A 27625-nucleotide genomic window follows, 5' to 3' on the forward strand; every position below is an offset into this window, starting at 1 on the left:
CATCTTTTTTTTCCCTCAGTTGGGACACTTCTTTGCTAAAGCCAAAATTTTAGCCATTGACCTTAGTAGAAGTTTCATTATGTTTCTTTTTGACTAGTGATTCAACTAATCCTCCAAAAGTGGTTTTTCTTCCACCTTCTTTCAAGAGGCATAAGGAAAACTGTATTCCTTTTAGTCTTGATGAGATAACTGACAGCTGGTGTTTGAAGTTGACTCTTCCCAGATAGTTCAATTTTTAGAGTATCAAATATATTCAGCTTTATATAGTAACTTGGTATTTTATGAAATTTAAGGAAATCATTGACCCCTCAAATTAGAGTATATTTCCTGCCTTTCCTTTCTTCTTAGGAGGATGAGGGGGGAAAAAATGACAGTACAGGATATCTGATTAAATATCACCAAGTATAATCCCACTTTTGAAGCAGTTTTCTGAGGCTGTTATCTGAAGAATAGATTCATTATATAATGCTCTTACTCTCTGCCCCCATTTTCCCCCTTCAGACAGTAATCCATTGAATTTTTAACTGAGATACAATTGACATATAACATTGCGCAACTTGTATCACAGCACGTTGGTTTGATACATGTATGTATTGCACTATGATTGCTACAGTAGCGTTAACTAACACCTTTATCAAGTAATACATTGAACTGAAAGCACATCAAAATGAGATGGTATAAGGAAGATTGAGAATATAAACAGAATTTTCTGAGAACTTTAAGAGTAGCATTTGTTCACAAGAGAAGGAAAAATTAACCGATTGATTAACCAGTAAATGCTGTATCGGCTATTTTAAAGTTTTACTTATTAATTAATAGAACTCTTTGGGACTAGGAAAAAAGACTCTCTAGAATCTTATTTCTGGACTCTAATAAATCTTTCCCGCCTACTAGGGTCTTTATGGTTCTCACATCAGTTGTCTTACAAATCTTGTGTCTTCATTAACTTTGACACTGCAGCAAGAGGCAGAAACCTCAATTTAAAAAAATGGCAGAACCATTATCTGTGCTTCCTGTGACTTTGAGAGGAATAGTCATTCATTCATTTATTCAACAAACATTTATTGAACTCTTACTAAATACTTGGTACCATTCAAGTTTGGGGATATAACAGTAAAGAAAAAGCAGATTAAACTCCTGCCCTCATTAAACATTTAACAGTAAAGAAAAAGTAGATTAAACTCTTGCCTTGTGGAGGTCGCAGACAGTAAACAAATGACTAAGTAGACTATGTAGACTAAGTAGACTATCAGAGGTGTTAAATACTTAGGGAGAACGATTTTAAAAAGAAGAGGAATGTAGCAGATCTTAACAGGATCTTTATACAATTGTAGAGAATTTAGATTTTACTGGACTGAGATGAGAAACCACTGGAGGGTTTTGCGTATAGGAATGATATGCTCTGATACTTGTTTTTATCCTGAGCACTCAGGTTGCACTGTTGAAAAAAAAGATGTAGGAAAGAGTTAGAAGAGAGAAGCGGGAGACTGGTTAGAGGCAGCTGCAGTAACCTGGGTTGCTTTGACCAGGCAGTGGCAGTGGAGGTGGTAAAAAGAGGTTGACTTCTGGACAGACTTCAGAGGTAGAGAGGACAGGATGTGCTGGTGGGGTATCTGAGATAAGTGTAATTGATTACATGTTTTCATTGAATGTAATGGTGGCAGGGAAGGATAGCTGGTTGTGCAGCTTCTATGCTTCAGGGAACATCTTGGAGACAGATGATGCTGTGGGTGACTGGGGAATGTTACTATTACATGCTTTATTCTGGAAATGCTTGGATTACAATACCTCTGCAATATTTGTTCTAGCAGAACAGGTTTTGGTGCCCCTGGGAACATACAAGGTAAGAGCTATAGAGGATGGAATAATTACGAAAGATGATCAATGGGGGGGATAATAAACATGTTAAATCTAGTACTTTTAAGTACAAGTACGTATTTACTGCAGACAATCTCATAATGTCTGTGTGTGAATTTATATGTATGAGAAATGTATATTATTTTACATATCTGTGGTATTTTGCTTCAATAAAATCAGACCCACATTACTTTGAAGACTCACAAAGACTTTACATACCTTGAAGCTGTTCAATGAGCCCCAGTATTTAGTCATTGTGTGTTTAGTTCTCATAATCAGAACAAAGACCAATGACTTAAAGTTGTAGGGTGAAAAATTTTTTTCGAAAAAAAAAAAATTTCAGTTCATCATGAATTGGAATAACTAAAGTTACTTACACTATTTTTGATTGCAGCAAACCTCACAGCAGTTAAATTGTATATACATGGATTGAATAAAATAACCAAGTATATTCTATTATTTTTATGATTAAATGTTTAAAACATACAAAAATCATTAAGACATACATTCAACCCCTGTATATCTAACTGTCTGGTTAAGAAATAATAATATTGTATATTATTACTTCTTTTTGTTCCCACATCCCCTTTGCCTGCCTCAGAGGAACCATTCAGTGTTTATCATTACCATGTTATGTCTGTGTGTCTGCTACATACATATGTATCTGTGAGAGATTTCCAATTGAACATATTTGGAAAACATTATTTTACTCACTTGTTTATCAATCCCACTTCCAAAATATGTCTTAAAAGCAAAATGTATCTTTTACCCAGTATCATGTCCTATTCAGGAACCTCCTAGCTTGTCTTCCCACTTTTCTCCTTTTATCCCATTGTTCTTGGTAGCATCCAGAGAAGTTTTCTTAAAACCCATATCAGTATCACGTCACTCTTCTGCTGAAAGCTCTTGAGTGATTTCCCACTAAATAAACTTACAGTGTTTCACTTGGTCTGTTATCTGGTCTTTCCTTCCTCCCTGGAGGTATCCTTGGATCAGTCTTCCCCTTACTCACTGTGCTTCAGCGCTGGCCTTCTTTTAGTTTCTGGAACACTTAAGATTTTTTCAGGTTGAAAACATTTCTGTTTTCTTTCCCTCCTGCCTAGAATGTATTCTTCATTCTGCCTTGTTAATTTCTTCCAGGTCTAAAATGTTTCTTCCTCTGTGAAGCTTTCTCTGATCACTCCTTTTTTTGATTTATATTGTGTTAATTTCAGGTATACAGCAAAGTGATTCAGTTATACATATATTTTTTCAGATACCTTTCCCTTATAGATTATTATAAAATATTAAGTGTATTTCCCTGTATTATACAGTAGGTCCTTATTGATTATCTATTTTATATATAGTAGTATGTATATGTTAATGTCAAACTCCTAATTTATCCTTCCCCCTTCTTCTACTTTGGCAACTGTAAGTTTGTTTTCTATGTCTGTGGGTCTGTTTCTGTTTAATAAATAAGTTCATTTGTATCATTTATTTATTATTTTATTATTTTTCAATTTTATTTATTATTTAATGTATGCATACATACTTTTGGGGGCTGCACCCATGGCATATGGATGTTCCCAGGCTAGGAGGTGGAATCAGATCTACAGCTGTCAGCCTACACCACAGCTCCCAATGCTGGATCCCTAACCCACTGAGTGAGGCCAGGGGTCAAATCTATATCCTCATAGATACTAGTTGGACTTGTTTCTGCAGCACCACAACCAAAACTCCTGTACTATTTTTTTTAATTCCACATATAAACAATATTATATGACATACGCCTTTGGCTTGCTTAGTATGGTAATCTCTAGATCCATCCATGTTGCTATAGATGGCATTATTTCATTCCTCTTTATGGCTAAGTAATATTCCATTGTGTATATATACCACTTTTTATCCACTCCTCTGTTTTTTGTTGTTTGTTTGTTGGTTGGTATTTTTAGGGGCACACCTGCAGCATATGGAAGTTCCCAGGCTAGGAGTCAAATCGGAACACCTACGGCACAGCCACAGCAACTGCCAGATCCAAGCTGCATCTGCGATCCACAGTGCAGCTCATAGAAATGCTGAAGCCTTAACCCAGTGAGCAAGGCTAGGAATCAAACGCATGTCTTCATGGATACAAGTCAGGTTCATTATCATTGAGCCACAACAGTAACTCCTCTGTTCCTCTGTTGGTGAACATTTAGGTTGCTTCCATGTCTTGGTTGTTGTAAATAGTGCTGTAGTGAATGTTGGGATGCATTTATCTTTTTTAATTATGGTTTTTTCCAGGTAGATGCCCGGAAGTAGGATTGTAGAATCGTACAGTAGCTCTATTTTTAGTTTTGTTTTTTTTTTTTAAGGAAGCTACATTTAGTTCTCCATAGTGGTTGTACCAATTTATATTCCTACCAACAGTGTAGGAGGGTTCCTTTTCCTTCACACCCTCTCCAGCCTTTATTTTCTATAGACTTATAATGATGGCTATACTGACTGGTGTGAGGTGATACCTCACTGTAGTTTTGATTTGCATTTTTCTAATAATTGGCAATACTGAACATCTTTTCATGTGACTTTTCGCCATCTACATGTTTTCTTTGCAGAAATGTCTCTTTAGATCTTCTGCCCATTTTTTGATTGAGTTGTTTGGTTTTTTAAAGTATTGAACTATATGAGCTGTTTTTATATTTTGGTGATTAATTCCTTGTCAATCACATCATTAGCAAATATTTTCTCCTGTTCTGTAGGTTGTCTTTTTGTTTGTTTGTGGTTTCTTTTACTGTGCAAAAGCTTTTAAGTTTAATTAAGTCCCGATCACCATGCTTATGCAGTGCCTCCTTTTACTTTCTTCTATAGCACCCTGTAGTTGGTGGTTATTTATTTTATTTACTGTGTATTACTTTTCAAATGCCTATTTCTCCTACTAGGTTATACATTTCTGAAAAGAGAAGCCATGTCTGTACAACTAGTCAACTTGTAGGCACACATGAAACATCTGTTGAAGGAAAACAGGAATGAAGAATTAATGTACAAAATTATTTTTATTTTCTTCATGTAAATGTTTTTATGAAATCCTATGGGATGGGCTGAAAAATAACTGTGTCCTTGAGTTTTAAGAGAAAAAAAGTTAATATATTTAGGAATTCCCTCTCTTTAAGTTAATATATTTTAAGAAAAAGAAACCCAGACATAGTAGCTCACGTACAGTGGGGGTTTATTATAAATGTAGAGGGAATCCAGGAAAGATAAGCAAATAGACTGCAGGAAGGACAGGTGCCACAGAAACTCCAGGCACACATCTGTATTGTTCTGTATCACTCTTTATGAATTGGATGTTCTCCCTTCTTCCCTGACCTACGTCTTTGTAGTTTTGATTGCACAGGGCCTAAAATATCTCTGAAAAGTCTGCTATTACCTTTCAACTCTCGTATCAACAGGTCTTGGCAATCTCCTAATTTATTTTTTTAAGATCTTGAGGAATAACCTTAGTTGGTCCTGCTTGTATTTCAAATAAGCCTGCAACATGGATCACAAGTATGGGTCACCTTAGGCTAGTGGTCCATCTCTTGTCCAAAAGTCTGTGATGAAGTATAGTCTTAGGGGTGAGTCACATGACCTGCAGTCTACTCAACAGGAACTGAACATTGAAGCAGATTTTCTGAGAAAGACTGTTGGTGTATCTGGAGCAACAAAACATTTCTGGAATATGTATACTTCATGGGTTGAAATTATAAATGTTGACTGCTTTGAAATTTGGCATTTGATAAATATTGAATAATTATTTATCCTCAAATTGTATTATCAACCTCAAAATTACATCTCAAAAATATATTATCCAGCCATAATATTTAATTAGAATGAGGAGCAGCACAAATTTATTATAAAGTATAATCTTAAAAGTTAGGATTCTGAGAGTTGAAGTGGTAGCAGTGTTCCAAATCATTTTCACAGTACCATTTTTCAGCAGGGTTTTGAGTGAAGGCAGCATGTAACTTTGATCTGTCTAGCTAATTTTAATGATGGTCTGCAAAGGTATGCAAAGTATTTGAATACTTCCCATTGTCTGGAAATTAGATTGTGAAAGCATTTCTAATTAATACTAGTTTAAAGACTTCCATTGCCATTATTAATAATAGCAGTCATCTGATTTATAAATTATTAGATTGTAAAATAGAGAAGAAACTCTATCATACAGTGTCAGCCAGAAGTAGATTGGAAGTGAGACCTTGCTTTGGAGAGTGGTTACTGGCCTTTACCATTTCAGTTTTATTCATATACAATTTTTACTGATAAACTTTTAGGCTTCCTTTATTAAGTCTCAGAGATTTGAGGACAAGATAATTCCAGGGTTTTCTGGAAGGTAGTTCTGGGTGACACTCTGTACTAAAAGCTTTACGTCCCTTGTCCCACTTTTTAGCTTCTCCAACCAGACTGCTGCCCTTCATCTTCTTCATATAGTTGGCCAATTTAGAAATAGATTTTTATTATAGTCTAATTATTCTTGTCTATCTCTACAGCAAATAGACCAATAGTCTTTATCTCCCTTAAGAAACCCCCATTATCTACTCTCATTTAAAGATTGGGATTTTTATCGATTCTCCACATCAGTTGGGGTCTCTCAGTCTGAGAATTTGCTGACCTTAAATCTCAGGTGTTCCTTCTGTGTATCATGAATTGGCTTCTTCTGATGCTCCTGGTATCCTTCTCTAGCATCTCTTTTCAGATACTATACCATCAACATCCATTGTTTGGCAGTTTTAATCAACGGTGATTTGACCTTTTTGTTATTTATCCAAAGCAATTGTATCGAGACATACAGTAACCAGCTACCACCACTAAAATTGCTGATTGTGTTGGTTAACAAAGAGGCATAATGAAACAATCTAGTCTTCTATTTTTTTGGATTGTCTCACCAGGGTTTTCAGAAACTCTTATTTTTTTGTAAGTACACTTAACATTTTGCTTCTTGTCCATGTACTGGTAATATAGCCCATTTTACTCTTAGAGGAGAACAATGCCATAAAAATTTACGCAATTGAATAGAACAATTTCCTGCATATTCCACTGGCTCATTGACCTTTTGAGTTGCAGTTTGTGTTGTGTCACAGTCTGGTCATTGTTTCTTACTTATGGCATTTAGTGTTTATGGTCTAGTTGTTTTCCAACATCCCAAAGAATTAGGTACATACTACTTCTGACTAGTTCTCTTGTTTATGCTAAGTGACAGATAAGCAAGAGTTTACTTGTCTGTAAGAATCCTTTATACAGAGAAGAACTAATGATTTCTTAGGATTCAGAATCTGTTTTCCTGTAAATCTATTTAAAAGATTATTTATTAAAATTAATATCTGACTCTTTGTGAAAATACGAACCGTAGGTATCTAACAGTACTGATAAAACCTCTATTTAAATGCTCTTTTTTCTATTCAAGAGAATCAAAGCACATTATTATCTAATTATATAATAGTTAATAAGTTTTCAACTTGAAAAGTAAACAGCTTAAAATAATGAATATGGATTGAAGCTAATAGTGCTGAACACTTTCAGATACAAAGAGTCAACTCTGAAATATAAAATTATCAGGCTTCTGAAAAACAGGTCACCTTTGGAAGATATTATTTTGCCTACTCACCTATCTAGAGATATAATCCAATTCTTGTCCTGGATATTTTTCCCCAAAAATCATTATAGTTGCTTTCTGTTTATGTCTGATATTATACCACATAGAAATTTTACAAATATTACTTGTTCTGTGAGAATCTTCTTAATATCAGAATAGCATGATGATATAGTGCAATGCTGCAAGAAATTCTCACTGTTAGCTTATTAGTTATAGGTTAGATAGATACACAGATTAATGGATTAGAATTGAGAGTTCAGAAATATACATTTTTGGGTAACTGAATTTTGACAAGGGTACCAAGACAACTTAATAGAGAAAGAATGGTCTTTGCAGCAAAGTTGCAGAGATAACTGGATATTGACATATAAAAGAATAAAGTACTTTTACCTCATATCATGTGTAATAATTAACTCAAAAAATGGATTATGGGCCTAAATGAGAGAGTTAAAACTATAAAACTCTTAGAAGAAAACCTAAATGTAAATCTTTCTGACCTTGGATTAGGCAGTGGTTTCTTATATGTGACATTTAAAGCACAAGTAACAAGAATAGATTTGATTTCATCAGAATTTAAAACTTTTATTGGTACAACCACTATGGAAAACAATATGGAGGTACCTTAGAAAACTGTGCATAGAACTGCCACATGACCCAGCAATCCACTCTTGGGCATATATCTGGACAAAACTCTCCTTGAAAAAGAAACACGCACCCACGTGTTCATTGCAGTGCTATTCCCAGTAGCCAAGACACGGAAACAACCTAAATGTCCATCGGCAGATGATTGGATTAAGATGTGGTATATGTACACAATGGAATACTGCTCAGCCATAAAAAAAGAACGAAATAATGCCATTTGCAGCAACATGGATGGAACTAGAGACTCTCATACTAAGTAAAGTAAGGCAGAAAGAGAAAGACAAATACCATATAATATCACATATATCTGGAATCTAATAGACGGCACAAATGAACCTTTCTACAGAAAAGAAATTCATGGACTTGGAGAACAGACTTGTGTTTGTGGGGGGGAGGGAGAGAGAGTGGGATGGACTGGGAATTGGGGTTTATAGATGCAAACTATTGCCTTTTTAATGGATAAGCAATGAGATCCTGCTGTATAGCACTGGGAACTATATCTAGTCACTTGTGATGGATCATGATAATGTGAAAAAAAAATGTGTATATGTATGTCTGACTGGGTCACCTTGCTGTACAGCAGAAAATTGACAGAACACTGTAAACGAGCTATAATAGAAAAAATAAAAATCATTATTAAAAAATTTTAAACTTTTGAGTTTCAAAGGACATATCGAGAAATTGAAAAAACAGCCCACAGAATGAGGAAGATTATTTGAAAATGGCATGTCTGATAAGGGCTTTGTATCTAGAATATATAAGGGACTCTTGCAACTCAATGATGAAAAGACTGATAACTCAATTTAAAAGCAGGCAAAGAATCTAAATAGACATTTCTCCAAAGAAAATAGACAAATGGTCAAGAAGCACATTAAAAGATGTTTGACATCGTGAGTCATCAGGGAAATGCAAACTAAAACCATAGAGAGATACTACTTCACACTCACTACAACAGCCATTATCAGAAAGATGGACAAAAAGTAGCATTGGTGGAGTTCCCTGGCGGCTTAGCAGGTTAAGGATCCGGTGTTGTCCCTGCTATAGCTCAGGTTACTTCTATGGTGGGAATTTGATCCCTAGCCTGGGAACTGCATGCCATGGGGGTAGCAAAAAAAAACAAAAAACAAAAAACAAAACAAACAAACAAACAAAAAAAACTAGCATTGGTGAGGATGTGAAGAAATTGGAACCGTTGTAAATTTGCTGGTAAAAATGTGAAGTGGTACAATTACTTTGAAAAACAGTTTGGAAATTACTCAAAAAATTAAAAATAGAGTTACCATATGACCCAAAAATTCAATTCAATGTGTACATGTAGGTGTGTGTGTGTGTGTGCACATACACACTCAAAACAACTAAAATCATCAGTTTACCAAAACAAAAAACAAAAAAACAAAACTTGTCATGCCAGCATTATTCGTAAAAACTAAAAGGTGGAAATAAGCCAAATGTCCAATAACCAATGATTGAAAAAAACAAAATGTGGTGTATTCATATAACAGAGTGTTATTCAGGCATAGAAAGGAATGGTGTGCTGATACATGACACAACATGGGTAAACCTTGAAAACATTATACTAAGTGAAAACATCCAGACAAAAGGGACACATATCAGATGATTTCATTAGTATGCAAATCCATGGAGACAATTGATTAGTAGTTCCCAGGAGCTGAGGGGAGGAGGAATTGGGAAGTGACTGCTGATGGGTCCAAAGTTTCTTTTTGGGGTAATGAAATATTCTGGAATTAGATAGTAAGGACAGTTGTACCATCTTGTAAACATACTAAAAACTACTGATTTGTGTACTTTGAAAGGGGAAATTTATGGTATTAAAATTATATTTCAAAGAAATAACTTGGGAGTGGGTTAGGAAGTACTTGTTAAACATACAAATTCTTACCAACTCATCTTAAACTCAGGATTCTTAGAAGATACAACCCTAGAAAACCACATGTTTAACAGATGCTCCCAATATTTTAAATTCTCTGAAGTTTAAGGAATGCTCATTTAATGGTTTTATGTACTTATACACTGAAATGCGTTTGGGCTTAGGATATATGCCTTTTGATCATTTTAATCATCAACAGCAACAGTAGCAAAGAGTTAAAGGGGGAACTGTCTTCTCTCTGATATGGGAATTACTGAGTTATATAGGATATTTCTTTTTCTGGAGGATTGACAGTAGTGAGTTGGAGAGGCATAAGGCATAAGTGCACATTTTCATTTCTTAGAATTCACTACTTTGGCAAATTCTAGGAAGTTAAATAATAGTCTGTGTAATGCATTCGGAGAAATACAAAACTTAAGGGAAATATCTAGCAATATTTTCTATATTTTTACTTTGATTCTGGGGGTGAAGACCCTGTTCTGTTGTGTTTTTTTCAAGGCCATTAGGGGCATCTGTTACCATGGGCCTATCAACAAAGCCAAGTTGACAGAAAACAGATGTGTATTTTAACAGCTAAACTTCCTCAGTACTAGTATCTGGATCAGTTTTGTTTCACGGCAGTGCTGCAGCATGACAAATCATAATTAAAAATAGGCAGACATTTTATTTCATGAAGATTTAGGTGAAGAATAAGATGGAACCTTTCCGAGTTAGCAGTTGCCAAGTAGAGAATGAAAAGAATCTGCATTTTTTCAATACTGACTCTGAGGCTTATTCAAATTTTCACTTTCACGGAGTCATAAAATGATATACGATCATTAATAATATGCTATATATATGTTAAATTTAACATCTCTTCTGAAAATCTAAAACTTCTCCTTTTTCCAAAGCATGAAAGCTTTTTAAAAACCAGATTCACGGATATCTTTTTTAAAAAAGAGAAGTGTGGCTTGATACTCAGTTCTTTGTGGTTTGTATCAGGCACTCTGACTCCGACTAAGCCTACTTCTTTCTTTGACAGTAGAAATAGATGATCAAGCTGAAAAGATTCTACACTTATATAAAGGGTTTGTTACAATGGTTTTGTTACCTGTAAGCTCAATACCCTGCTGTGGGACACTTTGTCCAGTGAGGATGTGGGAATGTGACTCTGACTAGCTTTCCCATTTCTCTTTATCTCATGCTCTGCCAGTACTATTAAATGGTTAACAGGGGTCTTCTGTGCTTTAACCTGAAGGAGAGGGAATTCTAGTACCAATCTTTTTTCCAAAATACGGAACTTCACATGCTTGCTTATGCTCGTTGTATACAGATTGATCCAGGCTGAGCCTTAAGCCAACATGTATTGTGGTCTGTGTTAGGCTGGTCATCACAGTATTTGATGATGAAGACAGAGAACTAACAGATACTTCTGGAAGGAGGCAAGTTGGATGATCACACACAAATAAGATAGACTCTTTTGTTATGTTGAACCAAAGAAGTGTACCACTTTTGTAAGTCAAAAATCAGTGACTATTGGCCATTTCCTCTAGTTCAAGCTAATACTATATTGAGAATGGTAACATATCAGAGATGAGCTCCTAAGAACAAGGAACGTCTGATCTAAACTAGAAGGAGGTCCACTGTCCAAGCTCTGTATTGCTGGGCCATAGTAGTCCCTATTTATATAATAAATGAATTAAATCCTCTGTGATGAGATTTTTTTTTTTTTTTCCTTTTAGGGCCACACCCACAGCATATGGAACTTCCCAGGCTAGGGGTCAAATCAGAGCTATAGCCACCAGCCTACGCCACAGCCACAGCAACCCTGGATCCTTAACCCACTGAGTGAGGCCAGGGATTGAACCCTCGTCCTCATGGAGACTAGCCGGGTCTGTTACTGTTGAGCCGCAACAAAAGCTACCTCTGCGATATCTTTTTGACACATTGTGCCTGACAGTCTCCCAAACTCAGAGCTTCTTTAGAGTTGCATATCATGTATTAAAATTCATATTTGAATTTTACATTTTGCTCTACAGTAGAGCCAGAGAGGTTTTAATATAAAATTTTTTTTTCTAAAAATGTTTAAGTAAAAACTGTTTGTCCAAGGAGATGAAGCATATTTGCTTTGGCGTCTCCTCCCCTCACACGTAGCTCACTGTACCTCGGATTTGGCATCTGTCCTTTGGGAAGCACAGTTATATAAATGAGAAGCCACTGAAACCTTAAATTGAGGGACTGGCATGATGAAATAGATATTTTAGAAAGATAATTCTGGGAGAGCCAAAATAGTTGTGTAATATCAACTGACGTATATTCAGTGAGAATTCAACATTAAGAATGAATGCTGATGTTGTAGATTGTGGCTTTTACAAATCCATCCTCTAACATTTGTGCCTTTTATCTTATGCAGTAAGTATACATTTATGAGAATACGGTATAATGCCAAATTGTCTAACAGTACTACATTTTTGTGGAATTATGGGGAAGGGAACACATTATACAATGTGTGCAAAAAATTTTTAAGTAGATTTTGGGAGTTCCCGTTGTGGCTCAGTGGTTAACGAATCCGACTAGGAACCATGAGGTTGCAGGTTCGATCCCTGGCCTTGCTCAGTGGGTTAAGGATCCGGTGTTGCCGTGAGCTGTGGTGTAGGTCGCAGACTCGGCTCGGATCCCGCATTGCTGTGGCTGTGGTGTAGGGTGGCGGCTACAGCTCTGATTAGACCCCTAGCCTGGGAACTTCCATATGCCATGGGAGCAGCCCTAGAAAAGGCAAAAAAGACAAAAAAAAATTTAATTAGATTTCTGTAGCCTTTTCCTGATGTGGTTTCTTATATTTGGGGGGACAAGAATTCATAGAATGCATTAGTTAGTGTGTTGCATTATGTCAGCAGGATAACTAGATTTCTGAAGGTTGGGATACTAAAGGTTTATATGAGAGTCTGAAAGGATACATGAGTAATTTGCTTTCAAAGGCATTGAAAAGGAGTGAAAAGTAGACAACTGTCTAATTGCAAACATGAATATAAGACAGACTAGTACTTATAGCAGTTAGGAGAATGCCAGGAGAGCCAGAAAAGGAGCAGCGTATGCTTCCCAATTGCTTTGAAGTGAGCTTTTATCTTTTGTCCCTGGAAAAAATAATAACTAATAATTTATCAGCCCAATGTTTAGGGGACCAGAAATACTCACTAACAGGGAATGTCTTGTTTATTTGTTCATTCACTCATTCATTCATTTAATAAATATTGAACACCTAATCTCTCCTGACACTGAGCCAGACCGAATAGGTATCATGATTGATAGAACTTTCCATCCATGGAGCTAATAGACTTATGAGAAGACAAATGATAAATAAACACAAAAACATATATGCATTTTAATCAACGCTATAAAAGGAAAGAACAAGCTGCCTCAAGATTTTGTAGTAAGTAAACCTATTTTAAACTAGGGTTTCAGGAGTGGTCTCTCTGAGTAAGTGACATTTAGAGCGGAGATTTGAGATGAGTAGAATTCCCAGTGATGGGTGGGGAGAGTGCTTGTGTGAGGCTTTCAGGTGGGAGGAACTCAAAGAAATCAGAACTTCTAGATGACAGAGCAGTTGGCTAGGAGGTAGGTGGGCCCAAATAATACCGAGCTTGGCAGCCATGTTGAGGAGGACATGGGATTTCATTCCAAGTGCTGAGAGGAGCCATTGAGAAGACCTTTAAGCATGGAATTGCGTGGTCTGATTTGTGTTTCAGACAAGAGTGTGGCTGCTGTGAATGCACCGAAGGGATGAGGAGACCAGGGAGACAAGCTAAGGACTACTGCCCCCACTGGAGCCAGTAGTAATTGAAAGGGTCAGCAGAGGTGATGAGGGTTGTAGATGAATTCATGTTTCAGGAAAGAGGCCATGGTTGTTGTTAAGGGCATGGGTAAGGATTGGAGGGCTTGTGGAGGGATTCTGACAGCTCAATGAGAAAAGATGAGGTAGTGTAGAATAGGATTGAATTGAATTGGAAAAGGATGCCTACCTAGAGTCAAGAGCATTTTGTTAAATGAATTTTCATTTTTCCATTATTTATTGCTTGGACCTAAAACGAACCTAAAATTGAAGGTCAAAACTATTTTGTAAGTTAAGAAGTATTACTGCTGTATTTTACTTGGGAAAAAATACCTGTCTGGGACAATGGAAAACATCACCCTCTTCCAAAAGCATTACATACATAGTTTAAAGGTTGAGAAAGAGGAAGATGTTGCAGGAAAATTTTTACTGAGTTGTTGTTAATTGTTTATTTCTTGTATTTTTCCACAAGCAAGCAAAGTCTTTATTACAGGAAAGCAAATAGCTCCCAGGACGGCTGGACTCCTCTATTTTCTTATAGGGGTTTTTATCCCTTAAAGATAGGGGTGGTTACCAATGTAGGTCCAGAAAGATGTGGTTTTCTCCCATTGGCCTTGGCCAGTTACCTCTCTCAGTCCTTGTCCAATTACCTCTATCAGTGGAAAGTCCCGAAAGTCTCAAGGTGTCTTTGCCCTTTTCTTCTCATAAACTGAGTTGCAGGGAGTTAGGGATTAATGTCCAGCTGGGTGTAGGTCCACTCCCTATAGTAAACAAGGCCTGTAAGTGGTGTGGGTTTTTTTTTTTTTCAGTTCTAGAAACATGATCTCCTTTTTTCTCCCCCACAAGTTTTCTCTTTGGAAAAAGAGATTTAGTGGAATTTAGACTTACAAATTGGACACATCAATTTATGTATAGCCTCTGCATCACTTTTTAGCTTTGTCTTTTAACCTTTCATTTTCATTCTGTAGCCTTTGTAGAAATTGCGCCTATGGAATCTCCTTCCTGACTCTAAAAAATATGGTCCAGGTGCTTTATGTTTCCAGGAATGAAAGAGCCTCTGAAGTGATGTCTCTTTGCTTGTTGGGCTGCTGGGCCAAAGAAGGAAAGGGTGTACTTAGACTCTAGCAGCATTTTGATTTAGTAGGCCTCCCAGGTTTTTATTGTGTTCTGGGACAGTGCTTGGGAGCATTTGGAGTCAAAAAAAAAAAAAAAAAAGGAATTATGTTGTTTGGTGACAAGAAAATATAATTTTGTGTGAGCTGTAGTTGACAATACCACATATTATCTTTATTGATTACAGTCAGTTTTGAAGATATAAGTACTTTATGGTCCTTAATTTGTAGATTAGATTTGTTTGTTTAATAATTTAGCATGTTGAATTTTCCCTTTGAATTTTTATTCTTCTGGAAATCTTTCCAGAGTTCAGGTTTTTTTAATGCTAGGATTCATGTTAGGATTGTTGGAGTTCTGTTTATAAACTGATTTGCAATAGACTTTCAATAAATTAGGATACCACTTTCTTCTTTTATTTCCTCACACAGTTTTTGATAAGCAAGGCTGGATCAAAAGTAACTTTCCCATCTAAAGTGAATTTTCAAAATGAAGTCTTTTAGATTACCTGTCACTATTATAAAGCTAATTAGAAAATTTGAGTTATTTCAAAAAGCTGTCAATTTTGACAGCTTGACCTTGATGACTTTTTTTGTCATTCTTTCACTGATACATGGTGCCATCTGCTGTTTGTGGGAAGTAGATTATATTTTGAATCACTAGGCAGAATAGATGTATAATCTCCAAAAGAAAAATACATTGTAGATGAAATGGGAAGATGCAGGAGTATGACCTGTTCAAAACTTTGAGGCATGTGATTTATTTGCTTATTTTTTTTATGTAAAATCATTTTCAAAAACTAATTTATCATTTATTAAGATGTCATGTTAAACTGGTAGAAACTTTTTAAAACAATGGCTTATTTTAGAGAATTTGATCAATTCAAAGAAGAAAATTTAAAACTAATTCTGCTAGCCATGAGATAACTATTATTAATCTTAAAATCATTTTTAAAAACCTGGTTATCTCTAATATTGCATGCATCACAAGATTTTTACTCGTCTTAATTTCGTTTTCGTGCTCCTGTATCTTGGGTTTCCTCTTAGAGTACAATATTCTTGGCCCCAAGTGAACCATCCATTTGTTGGTTGGTGGATTAAGGCTCCCTTGGTTTCTTTTTTGTGGGTACTTTGGCCACCTTTTCTGTAATCCTTCCCCTGGTCATTGGCATAGAAGCAGTGTAGGGTATGGAATGAGAAAGACCTGGTTTCCAGCCAGGCACTGCTGCTTACAGGCTGTGCAGCCCCAGGCAAATCTTTTCACTTGGCAGCTCTGTTTCCTCTTCTGTAAAAAGGAGATAATAATATCCATCCTGTAGTATTGCTGTCAGGATTAGATGAGGTAATACTTGTCATATGCCAGGCATAGTCCTCTCTTTTCATTAAAATGTGATTAAGTTCAGGTTCAGTGAATTTCCTTTTCACCTTTTTTAAAGATACCTTTGCCATGAGTCAGATTTTGTTATTATAAAATCATAAGCTCTTCCAGTGGAAAGAACTTTAGCAAGTGGGTCTCATATTTTATTATGCATTTATCACCTGGTGATCCTATTTAACTGCCAGTTCAGATTCTGGTTGGTATTTCTGGGATAAGATGCCTGAGACTCTGTACCTCTGACTCACTTTTAGGTGATGCTAATACTCCCTCCACACAGTACACTTTGTGTAGCAAGGCTTTAGATGACAGCAAACAAAAAACAACTGATAAAGCTCCTGGTTTTCCTTTCACACACTTAATCTCATGTACTATTCATTAGAGCTTCATTTCTTGGAGTTCCCTGGTGACCTAGCAGTTAAGGATCTGGTATTGTCACTGCTGTTGCGTGGATTTGATCCCTGATCTGAGAATTTTTGTATGCCGCGGGTGCAGCAGAAAAAAAAAGGGGGGGGACTGCATTTCTTTGTAGAAAAAAATGCACCCAGAGTCTCTCTCCAGAAGACACTGCAGATTAATTTCTAATTTCTTACTCTTATTCTCAGCAGTAACATTTAGAGAATGACATTCAAGACCTAATCATTTATCACCCGAGAGATGTAACCTCTAAATACTTAATTGGAACCAATTAACCAATTCAGAATTCAAGGACAACTTTTATTTCTATTGGTAATATGTTACCCATTTGTATTGTCTTTAACTTTTACAGCATTGAATAATGAAAAGCTAAGTAAATTAGTTCTAAAATCTCAATATAAATTCTAGAGCAATTACTTGACTCAAATAAGATTTTTTGGGGGGTGCATTGAATATATAATGCTTCCCTGTTGGTGTTGGAATTTTCCCCCACACTGGTTGATTTTATTTAAGCCTGAATACTCAGTGCGTCAGTGTGGATTCAACTCAATGCATCAGGGTATAGTGTCTGTCCACATAGTCTAAGAAAGAATGGCTTTGATTTTACCCAGACATAAACTTGTTCACACCTGAGGGTTTATCCATCCCAGTCACAGTTTCAGGGTCCTAAAGGAAATTAAAACAGGTGTAAAATAAATTCTGCTTTGGGACATATAAATTTGATTTAAAAAGTAAAAATTATTGCCTAGAGAATAACTTAGTGGGCAGAACCTTTTTTCTAAATTCAATCTTAAGTGGAAGAACAACATTGCCCTTTTTGCCTACCTCCCTTGAAGTGGCCTTAAGAACATCCTACTTTAAAAAAAAAAAAAAAAATCCTGCTTTTATCTAGTACAGTGCACTCCCTCAGAAGCATTACTCTAAAAGGTCATGAGGGCCACTAGGAATTGTGTAGACAGGTTTCACTGTCATCCTATCTGTATTCAGGTAGATAGCCCTCTAAAACTTGTGCTTGTCCTATTGTTTAGGATATCTCAAAAAGAAACCTTTTACTTGGCAACTTTTTCAGGGTTTTTAATTCTCTTGCTTTTTTCAACATTTGGGAAAAATAGATACAGTGCTTTTTTGACCAATAGTTTTTCCAGGGGCTAATCCAGAAAACAAAACAAAGCTGAAACCTTTATACCCTAGATCTCCAACTTGAGAATTTTCTTTTTCATACCATTCCTGGCTGTCCATTTTATTTTTATTCATAAACTTGCCCTCCATTTAAGTTTACAAGATACCTGGAAACTCCTCAAGTCTCAAAAAAGCTAGATTCTCTAGGCATATTCTGTAAATATATCTTGGTTTCCAGACTCTAGTCCTGGTAATAGTGGTACCTTCCTTGTTACATTTTCTGGTGAACCAGAACTTAGAAGACAGCCATATCTCTATAACTCTATTTAATCTATTCTTTATTTGAATCCAGAAAATCCAGTGTTTCTACAGTATTCAAATCATAACAAATCATGGATTGTTAGGCTTAGAGAGTACTGTATGGGTACTTGAAGCCAATAGCCCTTACTTAAAAGACAAAGACTTGAATACGTTATGACAGGACAAGTTATAAGACCCATGGCTGATCTCACGCTCAAAGAAGGACTAGGCAGTTTGGTAGTAGATCTTAAATCGAATACTCCAAATATAGTAGCTAATTCTCTAAAAGTAGTCTGTACTATTTAAACCTGTGCTACAGTAGGCTATCTAATTTCATTTTTTATTAGATTTATGTAGGCCTTGAGAGTTCCTAGGTAAACAATTAAAGAGTTTACAGTTAGCACATAAGAGGACAGAATAAGGGAATTAGGAATATTTAAACTCAAAAAGGATACCTGCAAAAGTATCTCAGTGACATGGAAAAATTGCAACCAGGTGTTCTGCATTTCCTTTGAAGACAGAACAAAAGTAAATTTATATTATAGTAAAAGGAACAGCAGTTAGATGTGAAGCAGACCCACGCAATGAAGCCAGTTAACACTGGGATAGCAGGGATATTCAGCTTTCTGGTTATCTTCTTCAGATTCTCTGGTTCTTTTCAGTATCTGTTTCCTGTGGTTGGGATTTGGCATCTCAAGGCATGAGTTGGATGCATATTCAGAGATCCTGTTCAGCTCAGTGATCTCGCACTAATAGTGACATGAGAGGCAAGACAGCAGTCTATCTCTGGCAAATTTCCTGCATTATCAGTGCAACTAAACTGTTTTATTGAAATAACTTTTTTAAACTGTAACTAGCCATTAAAGAGTAAAAGCCAGAGACTAAATTAGTTGGCTTCTGTTGTTTTCTAAGAAGCAAAAACTATAAACAGCTCTCTTCTTTATTCACTTTTTTTTTTTTTTTCTATTTCTTGGGCCGCTCTCGCGGCATATGGAGATTCCCAGGCTAGGGGTCCAATCGGAGCTGTAGCTGCCAGCCTACGCCAGAGCCACAGCAATGCGGGATCCGAGCCGCGTCTGCAACCTACACCACAGCTCACAGCAATGCCAGATCCTTAACCCACTGAGCAAGGGCAGGGATCGAACCCGCAACCTCATGGTTCCTAGTCGGATTCGTTAACCACTGTGCCACGACGGGAACTCCTTCTTTATTCACTTTTAAAGTTTACTGGTTCGTTGATCTGTTTCTCCTGAAGTGCTAGCTATTCCTATCTCCTAGTGATCTAAGCTTTTTCTTTTAAAGTCTGAGTCTTGATATGATCAAATTGATAGGAAGAAAGGAGAAAATTTTTTTCAAGAAGTTACACAAGCAATATGTAGGTCAGCCTTCATCAAAATATGTAGCAAATTCCTTAAGATCTTAAATAAATGAAATTCCTTAAAAATTTTGGGAAGTTCAGTCTTGAAGACTTTACCATAAAGGGGAAGGACTGTGTTTTATTGATCTTTAAAGTTCCTAGTTGGTAAATGTTAGTATATTGAAAGAAGGAATAGCTCTTAACTGGAACACCAAGCGTGACTATAGGGATCTCAGGAGAGGGTAGTGTTCAGACTGGAAGAATAGTCAGGAAAGCTTTCAATGCCTCACTCAAATGGGTAGGATTTTGGGAGCAGAATGTCATTTCCAAAGAGGGGGCTAGCAATAGTAAAATAAGCCCCCTGTTCTAAAAACAAAAACAAAAGCTTGGAGAAATAAGTTCTCATGACAATTTACAGAAAGGTAAGAATTAAGAAACTCCATTAGTAGATAAAAATGTGGTCTTAGGAGAAAGTCAGATGTCAACTATTGTAAAAGAGACACAAGATGAGATGAGCTAGAATCAAAGCAATCATGATGCTCTGCCTCTTGGATACTGGGTTTTGGAAATCCTTACCTTTCTTTGTGACTGAGGACATGCACTTAAACCTGTAAGTATCTCTGAACTAAGAATCAGAATATTCTAGGGTGGGATTTAAGATGTGAACTTTCAGCAAATCGTCTTTGTTATTTTTAACTTCCCATTTTATTACATAGGAATCTTATTCACAAAGAGGTTGACACACACTTATGTAAGCCAGTTGGTAGCAGATATGGAACTATAATACAGATCTTTTGGCTCCTTCCCTAAAACTTTTAGTTTATAATATTAATGGATTTCTACAGTGAATTTCCAGATTAATACTAGGCATAATTTACTATGTTTAAATGGGGATGAGTTTCACAGGGCTTCTGGAACTTTCCTTTATAATTATAGAATTTTTGCAGCAACTACTATATTCCTATTGCTACAGTATCCTTTACCAGTTGGACTTTGAGTTATAGCTCTCACCTTTAATTTGTTTTGGGGGGGAGGGTGGGGAGTCATTTAGTAGAGCTCAGACCAATTAACTCATCTAATTCTTCCATCTTTTCTTAAATGGAGACGTATTCTCCTACCTATAGCAAGCAGATCTGTGATTTCCAATATAGTTCTTTGCTGTGCGGATTTCTTGGAAAAGAATGTCCGGTATTAGTGATTCAGTTATCTGCCTTCTTTAGATAGATAACTTTCTCTTGGTCAGCTCCTAATAAAGGAACAAGCTCTCCCATCCATTTTACTGCTTAACATAATTGTGAATGAGCTGAATAATATCCTACAGGAATCAGTGACTATATTTCCTAGTACCCGAAGTCCTCAGTGTTTTGTTCCATTCTGGGCAATTACTAACAGAAATGGTTTGCTACATAAATCATACTACTTAATTGAAAACATACTGGAAGCTTGTTTACTTTTTGCTTTCTAAAAAAGTGGTGCAGCGGGTTAAGATTGCGGCATTGTCTCTGAGGTGGCGCGGCGCGTGTTTGATCCCAGCCAACACAGTGGGTTAAGGATCCAGCATTGCTGCAGCTATGGCATAGGTCCTGGCCTGGGAAATTCCATATGCCACAGTTGGAGCCAAAAATAATAAATGAAAATATAAAAAATTTAAAAGTGAATAATTATTATGGCTCACTAGTTAGAAGTTGTAGATTTTACATATCCCTGACATATGACTGGAGAAGCAGAAATAAGAAAATTATACTCTGAATTAAGATTGCTGTGCACAAATACTTGATTAGGAACATCATTAAGATATAGAAAATAGGACTTTTGCCAACTTAACAACAGTTTTTAGTGTTCAAGGAAAATCAGTTACCCATCAGATTCTATTTTGTTACATTTAAGAATGTGTCAATTCTGTTTTGTTTTGTAAACATTTTTATTTTCAAGATTAAGTTTTCAGATTGTAGTAAAAAATTATTACTTTTTTCAAAAGCATGTATACTCTCTCTTCTAGTAAGGAATGTGATTTCTGGTCAAGCAAGTAATTTGTGTTTATGTTAACATTCAGGGGCACATTGATCAGCAAATGTTGATTTTCAGTGAAAATTTTTAAGGAAATAATGCCAATAGCTTGTTTTCTCAGAAATCTTTTCTATGACCTGTTTCATAAAATTAAGCTGCTAAACTGAAATTTTGTTGCTTAGCTTTTCATCAGATGCTGTTCTTTTCTCATCATTAATCTGCCAAATTTTATCACTTTCAAATTTTGCTGTTTGTATTTTTATAAAGCTTAACTCATTTTATTTCCTATAGATTTTAAATAGCCAATTGTATAGTTTCTTATTAAAAAGAATCTCACTTGTATATTAATATTTACACATGTTCACATGGATATAAACCAGTGAAGACATTTGTGAAATTTGACACAAGGAACCTATTTTCAACAACTTTCAAATGACTACTTTGTATTTTTTTTTTCTTCTGGCAAATGATGTAGTATACAGACTAACCTGAAGTGGATCCCAACATTTATGTTTTTATTAATCATTTTATCTAGTATTTATCATTTCTTTTTTCTGTACTCATTGAAATAGAAGGTCAGATATTTTCCATTATAAAATCCATCCATGCAAGAAATTGTGAGAAAAAAATAAAGAAATAAAGACAAGGAGTTCCTGTGGTGGCTCAGTGGTTAACGAATCCGACTAGAAACCATGATGTTGTGGGTTCGATCCCTGGCCTTGCTCAGCGGGTTAAGGATCCAGTGTTGCCGTGAGCTGTGGTGTAGGTTGCAGACGCGGCTGGGATCCCGCGTTGCTGTGGCTCTAGTGTAGGCCGGCGGCTGCAGTTCCGATTCAGCCCCTAACCTGGGAACCTCCATATGCTGCAGGAAGCAGCCCTAGAAAAGACAAAAAATACAAATCAAATAAAATAAAAATAAAAATAAAGACAAAAGCCACTGTTTTCTCATCACATAAAAATAGCCACAATGAATACTTGGTGTTTATCCTGATTTTCTACCCATTATGTTTATGTTATATAAAGAGATAAGTTCATGTTTTATAAAGAACATGGTATACAAATTTTATTTGTCACATTCATTTTTAAATGCATAAAATAATAATTTACCTTGATGTTTTATGTACTTGAGATTTTTCTGCATAATTCAAATCTGATGTATTAATTTACTTACTGTGGAAAGCATCACTGTGGAAAACATCTTTTCTTAGTGGATTATTGCGTACAGGAATGGACTTGAAAGGACCATTCGTTAGAGAATTGAATACGTTCCATTTTTTTGCTAACACAATCCAGCGAGATTTTTAACATCTCTGTTTGACAACTCCTAAAAAGCTATATTGAGCACCATATCAGTCTTTTTTTTTATCTTTTTTTTTTCTTTTTTTTTTTGTCTTTTTCCAGGGCTGTACCCGTGGCATATGGAGGTTCCCAGGCTAGGGGTCCAGTCCGAGCTACAGCTGCCGGCCTATGCCACAGCCACAGCAACGCCAGATCCAAGCCACATCTGTGACCCTACACCACAGCTCACAGCAACGCCCGGATCCTTAAACCACTGAGCAAGGCCGGGGATCAAACCTGAAACCTCATGGTTCCTAGTCGGATTCGTTAACCACTGAGCCAGGACAGGAACTCCCACTCTTATTTTTTAGGATCTATTAGTTGCTTCCATTTCTATTATCATCATCAGCTAGATTCCATACCTCTTAATTAACACTACAATGCGATTCACATTATTTTTAGTGACATTTAATTTTCATGTTTGACTTTAAGAACTTTCCACATGTGACCTTTAGAAGCATTTTAAACGTGGTGAAATAGCTATAAGCAGACTCTAAGTTAAGGAATTTTAAGATGTACTTGTTAGAGGCATTGCGCGGTGATTCCCACACTTGGCTGCGTATTATAATCACTTGGCCCCACCCAAACTAATTAAATTAGACCTTGGGGTGTCAGGAAAGCTTCCTGGGTGATTCTCATGAGCAGTTGGCATGCAAACTTTACATACTACTCATTTCTCAACCTGAATTCATGTTAGAGACTCTAGAGAAGTTTTTAAAAAGGCCAGCGACCAAGCTCTACCCCTGAGGAGTTTTTATTTCTTTGTTCTAAAGTGGAACTCCTGCATCTGTGTGTTAGAAAAGAACCCCAGGTGATTCTAATAAAAAGTCTGGCTTGAGAAGCACTCATCCAGTGGCAAAGAACTGGATTAGAATCTGGAAGCTTGTCCTTCCAGTTCTAAATGTGTGAATTCAGATAAATCACGTAGCATGTTTGAGCTTCCTTTGTAAAAATAGAGGGATTAATATCAATTTATACACTGATATATTGTTACATTTGAATGAGACAGTGTACTCAGAGGTTGTTTGCAGTAAAGCCTGAAAGAGGTGTTAGCAGTTAAGGCTTACCATGTTATCAGCTACTGTAAAGTGGTACGTTTCATTTGCTACTAAGTCCTACAGGGTTCTTGGCAGAAAAAAACTACATCTTTATCTGAGGCAGAAAGAAATTTGGGCTTCTTGGCTATCCCCAGGGTTGATTATCCTGATTTTTAAAAGTTTGCACTGCATTTTAATTCGGACGAGGCTAACAGTGCCTCTAGGGAGCAGGGGGCAGGTAGTGGAGAGAAAGATGGAGCTGCCCCATCTGGAGATTTTTTTTTTTTAATTCATAAATTCCTCTAATTAGTAGCATTCTTCTTGTACCTTCACAGAGACATGGAAGGCAGCAGGGCGGGGGTGGGGTTACCTGATTTAACTTTTCAAACTCAAACTCGTTTTCAGCGCGTTCCTCCTGCATCACTTTTGATACCCCTAGTGTCCCTAGTGTTTAAGCTTCACCAACATTTACCCATATCCTGAGTGAGGACAGAAAGAAGTAGAAAGGGTCTCCAAAGATGAATACACTCCCTCATGGTTTTCCACCATGACACAAACCTCAGGACTTCACCCATGGAGAGTAAGAATCAACCATGCAGAGCATCTGCTGGTGTGTTAGTCTGCGTCCAGGTTAGTCACTGGATTCATCACCAAGCAAAATTATGTACACTTTTTTGAGGCTTTTCAATTCTGTCAACTGTATATTTGACTGCAAGTCCTTGAGTTTTGTTTTGTTTTTTGACATGATTCTGCTTTGGAGTATTTAAAATATCAGCTCCTGCTTCCCTCTGAAGACAGTAATTAATTAATGTGTGATTGGTTTTGTTTTCCTGATGCATTATACCCTAGTTTTCAGATTTGGAAAGAAGTGATGAACCTTCTGGGATAGAAGATGAAAGATAACACATCTGAATTTTAGTGTTACTTTCCACAAGCTCACTTTCTCTATTTAAGAAGGAAATGAATGTCATATGTTTATCTTACCAAATAACCTGAAGGGAGGCTCCATAACTAAGAAAAGTCTGCAATTAGTACCAAGAAATTATTTCATGAACTTTAATTCTCATGACAGATCTTTTTCCTTGACTTTAACTATCCCATTCAGTTCATCTACTTGTTCAATAATTCTTAGCACCTACTCTGTTCCTGGTAGTGTCCTGGGTGATGGAAATATACCACAGGCAGGTATATAAAGGCACAGGCAGGATTCTGCCCTCATGTAACTTACAGGGAACTCGGCACCAGTAGATGAGTAATTACACAGCAGTAGAATGTGTGCTGTGATATAGAGAGTATAGGTGCTTTAAAAGAACACTAATGATGGATACCTAACCCAGCCACAGATGTCCAAAAAGCCTCCCCAGAGGAATTAGCATCTAATTCCAGGCCTAGACAAAGAGAGGAGTGGTTAGGAGGAAAGAATGTTCCAGGTAGAGAAAACGTCATAAAATAAGGGCCGAAAGTTCAGACCATGGTATAATATGGGGGGATTCCTTGAGAAGAACCTGTGTTTCATTTCCCCAGAGCCATGAGATCACTAAGGAGGGTGGGATTTGGGGCGAAGCAGGTACCACCAGCAAAATCCCTGCAAGCAGCAGAGGAGAAAGTGAGAAAGTGCCATCGCATTTTAACAAGTATGTGATGGTACATGACCTGGTAGCAGCCTGCTGAGAGAATTATCAAGGAGGACCTCAGAGTTTACCAGTAGACTCCCTAGATTAACATTGTAAAGGGAAAAAAAAAAAAAAAAAAAACTTCTGTTTTCCCCTCCTCTTGTAAGGGAAACGCTCAGTTCAGTGTATCTCTTTTGTGTTTCCCTTGCTCTCAGCACTACAAGCACACTCATACAGAACACTTAGCTTCTGACACTTTTAGTCGCCAAATGTGTGGATGTTTTTCCCCCCACCAAGCAACTCTCTGCCAACTGGGTGGCCTACAGTTTAATCCAATTCCAACACTACCTGCATTGAGACAATGTCAGATCCCACAGGTTAAAGGCTCAGTCCCACCACAGTGTGCTCCCACCCTACTTCAGATGCCAGCTGCACATAGTAGGCCCCCCAGTTACCCACAATTCTGACCATCTTGACTACAAATCAGAGGTTTCAGAAGGTCCCATGACCCCCTCCCCAGATTCAAGTAACTTGTTAGAAGGGCCCACAGAACTCAGGGAAACACTTAACTTACCTTTACCAGTTTATTGAAGGATATGGTGGAGGATACAGATGAACAGCCAGATGAAAAAATAGACATGAGCAAGGTCCGGGAGGGTCCAAAGCTCAGGAGCTTTTGTCCCCATGAAGTTAGGGTACGTCACTCCCCCAGTGTGGACATGCTTGTCAACCTGGACGCTCTCTGAATCCTGTACTATTGGGATGTTTATGGAGGCTTCATAACATAGGCTTGATTGATCATTAACTTCGTTTCCAACCCTGCGCCCTTCTCAAGAGAGCATGGGGCAGGCCTGGAAATTCCAAGTTTCTAATCATGGCTTGGGCTTTCTGGTAAGCTCCTCCTCCAGGAGCCATCCAAGAGCCCACCCACAGTTGCTTCATTCAAACAAAAGCCATTCCTATCACCCTGGAAATTACCAAGGTGTCAGAAACTATGGTCAAAGACCAAATATTAGAACAGAGATGCTCATAGTGTTCTTACCACTTTGGAAATTACAAGGGTTTCTGGAGCTCGCTCTGTCAAGAACAGGGGCAGAAACCAGTATATATTTTCTGTTGTTTCACAAGCACATATTTAATGCTGTTCTAGTTGATATGCTAATATATACCTTGTAATGATAAGTGGACACACTCATATGGTCATGGTCTTCTGGAGCCATGTTTCGTCTGAAGAATGAAGTATTAAAATATCTCTATTGTTAATTCAGCTCTAACCTTTAAAATAATCTTATTCAGACTTTAAGAGCTTCAAACTTGAGGAAGATGTATAGTATACCGTGGTCTTTTCAAATAGATTGTCGGACTTCCTCTGTGGCTCACAACATAACTACTCGGCGTTGCTTCAAACAGATTCTCTGCAGACAGACGGCTTGCTTTTGAATCGCAGCTTCAACCATTTGTGTGTGATCTTGGACAAATAATGAGCCTTCAGCCATGTTGTTTCAGTTTCTACATCTCTTATGTTTGAATTAAATGATATATGTAGAGTTCTAGAAACAATTATTGGCATTTATTAGTGCTCATAAGTATTAGTAGATAATACTGTCATCATCATTCCTTTCCGTTTGGGAGTTGACCCATTGGAATTGGGTCAAGTTTCAGCTTTCCAAAGACTTCACACTGCTCTTACTCGAGTTATTTCCGCACACCTTGATTGCCTATTGCGTCTTTCTGCAGGGAGGGGGACCCTGCAATATAACTTGATACTTTTACTAAATAATGTTCTGGTCTCTAACCTTTACAGGTGACTTGCCTCCCCAACTATGTTGCTTTTTTTTTTTTTTTTTTTTTTTTTTTTTGCCCATAGCCCTGGCATGTGGAAGCTCCCAGGCCAGGGGTAGAACCTGCACCACAGCAGTGACACCAGATCCTTAACCCACTGAACCACCAGGGAACTCCCCAATTATATTGAGTTTTTAAAATCAATGTATTTCTTTTTAATCTTCACAGCACCTGCATGCTATGTTGCTTTGTAAATATTTATTGAATTTAGAGTAATATGTTGTGAAACTTTTTTTAAGAGAATTTTTATTTTCAAAGAAGCAGGGGTGTGGTGGATAGGTACAGGAACTCTGTACTTGTGGGTGAATTGGGTGAATAGAAACTCT

General features: G+C 36.9%; 1 protein-coding gene and 1 long non-coding RNA gene across 3 annotated transcripts in view; one reads left to right on the forward strand and one right to left on the reverse strand.

The window, feature by feature from the left end:
- LOC110262254 overlaps nt 1-26493 on the reverse strand; it is a 30273-nt gene extending 3780 nt beyond the window's left edge. The window contains exon 1 of the long non-coding RNA XR_002347086.1: nt 26032-26493. This is a non-coding gene — a long non-coding RNA (uncharacterized LOC110262254). The remainder of the gene's footprint in view (nt 1-26031) is intronic.
- Nucleotides 1-27625, forward strand: part of RABGAP1L (RAB GTPase activating protein 1 like) — a 657663-nt gene that overhangs the window by 431641 nt on the left and 198397 nt on the right. The gene's annotated exons all lie outside the window — the stretch shown is intronic.

Source organism: Sus scrofa, chromosome 9 (assembly GCF_000003025.6).
Source record: "Sus scrofa isolate TJ Tabasco breed Duroc chromosome 9, Sscrofa11.1, whole genome shotgun sequence".
NCBI lineage: Eukaryota > Metazoa > Chordata > Mammalia > Artiodactyla > Suidae > Sus > Sus scrofa.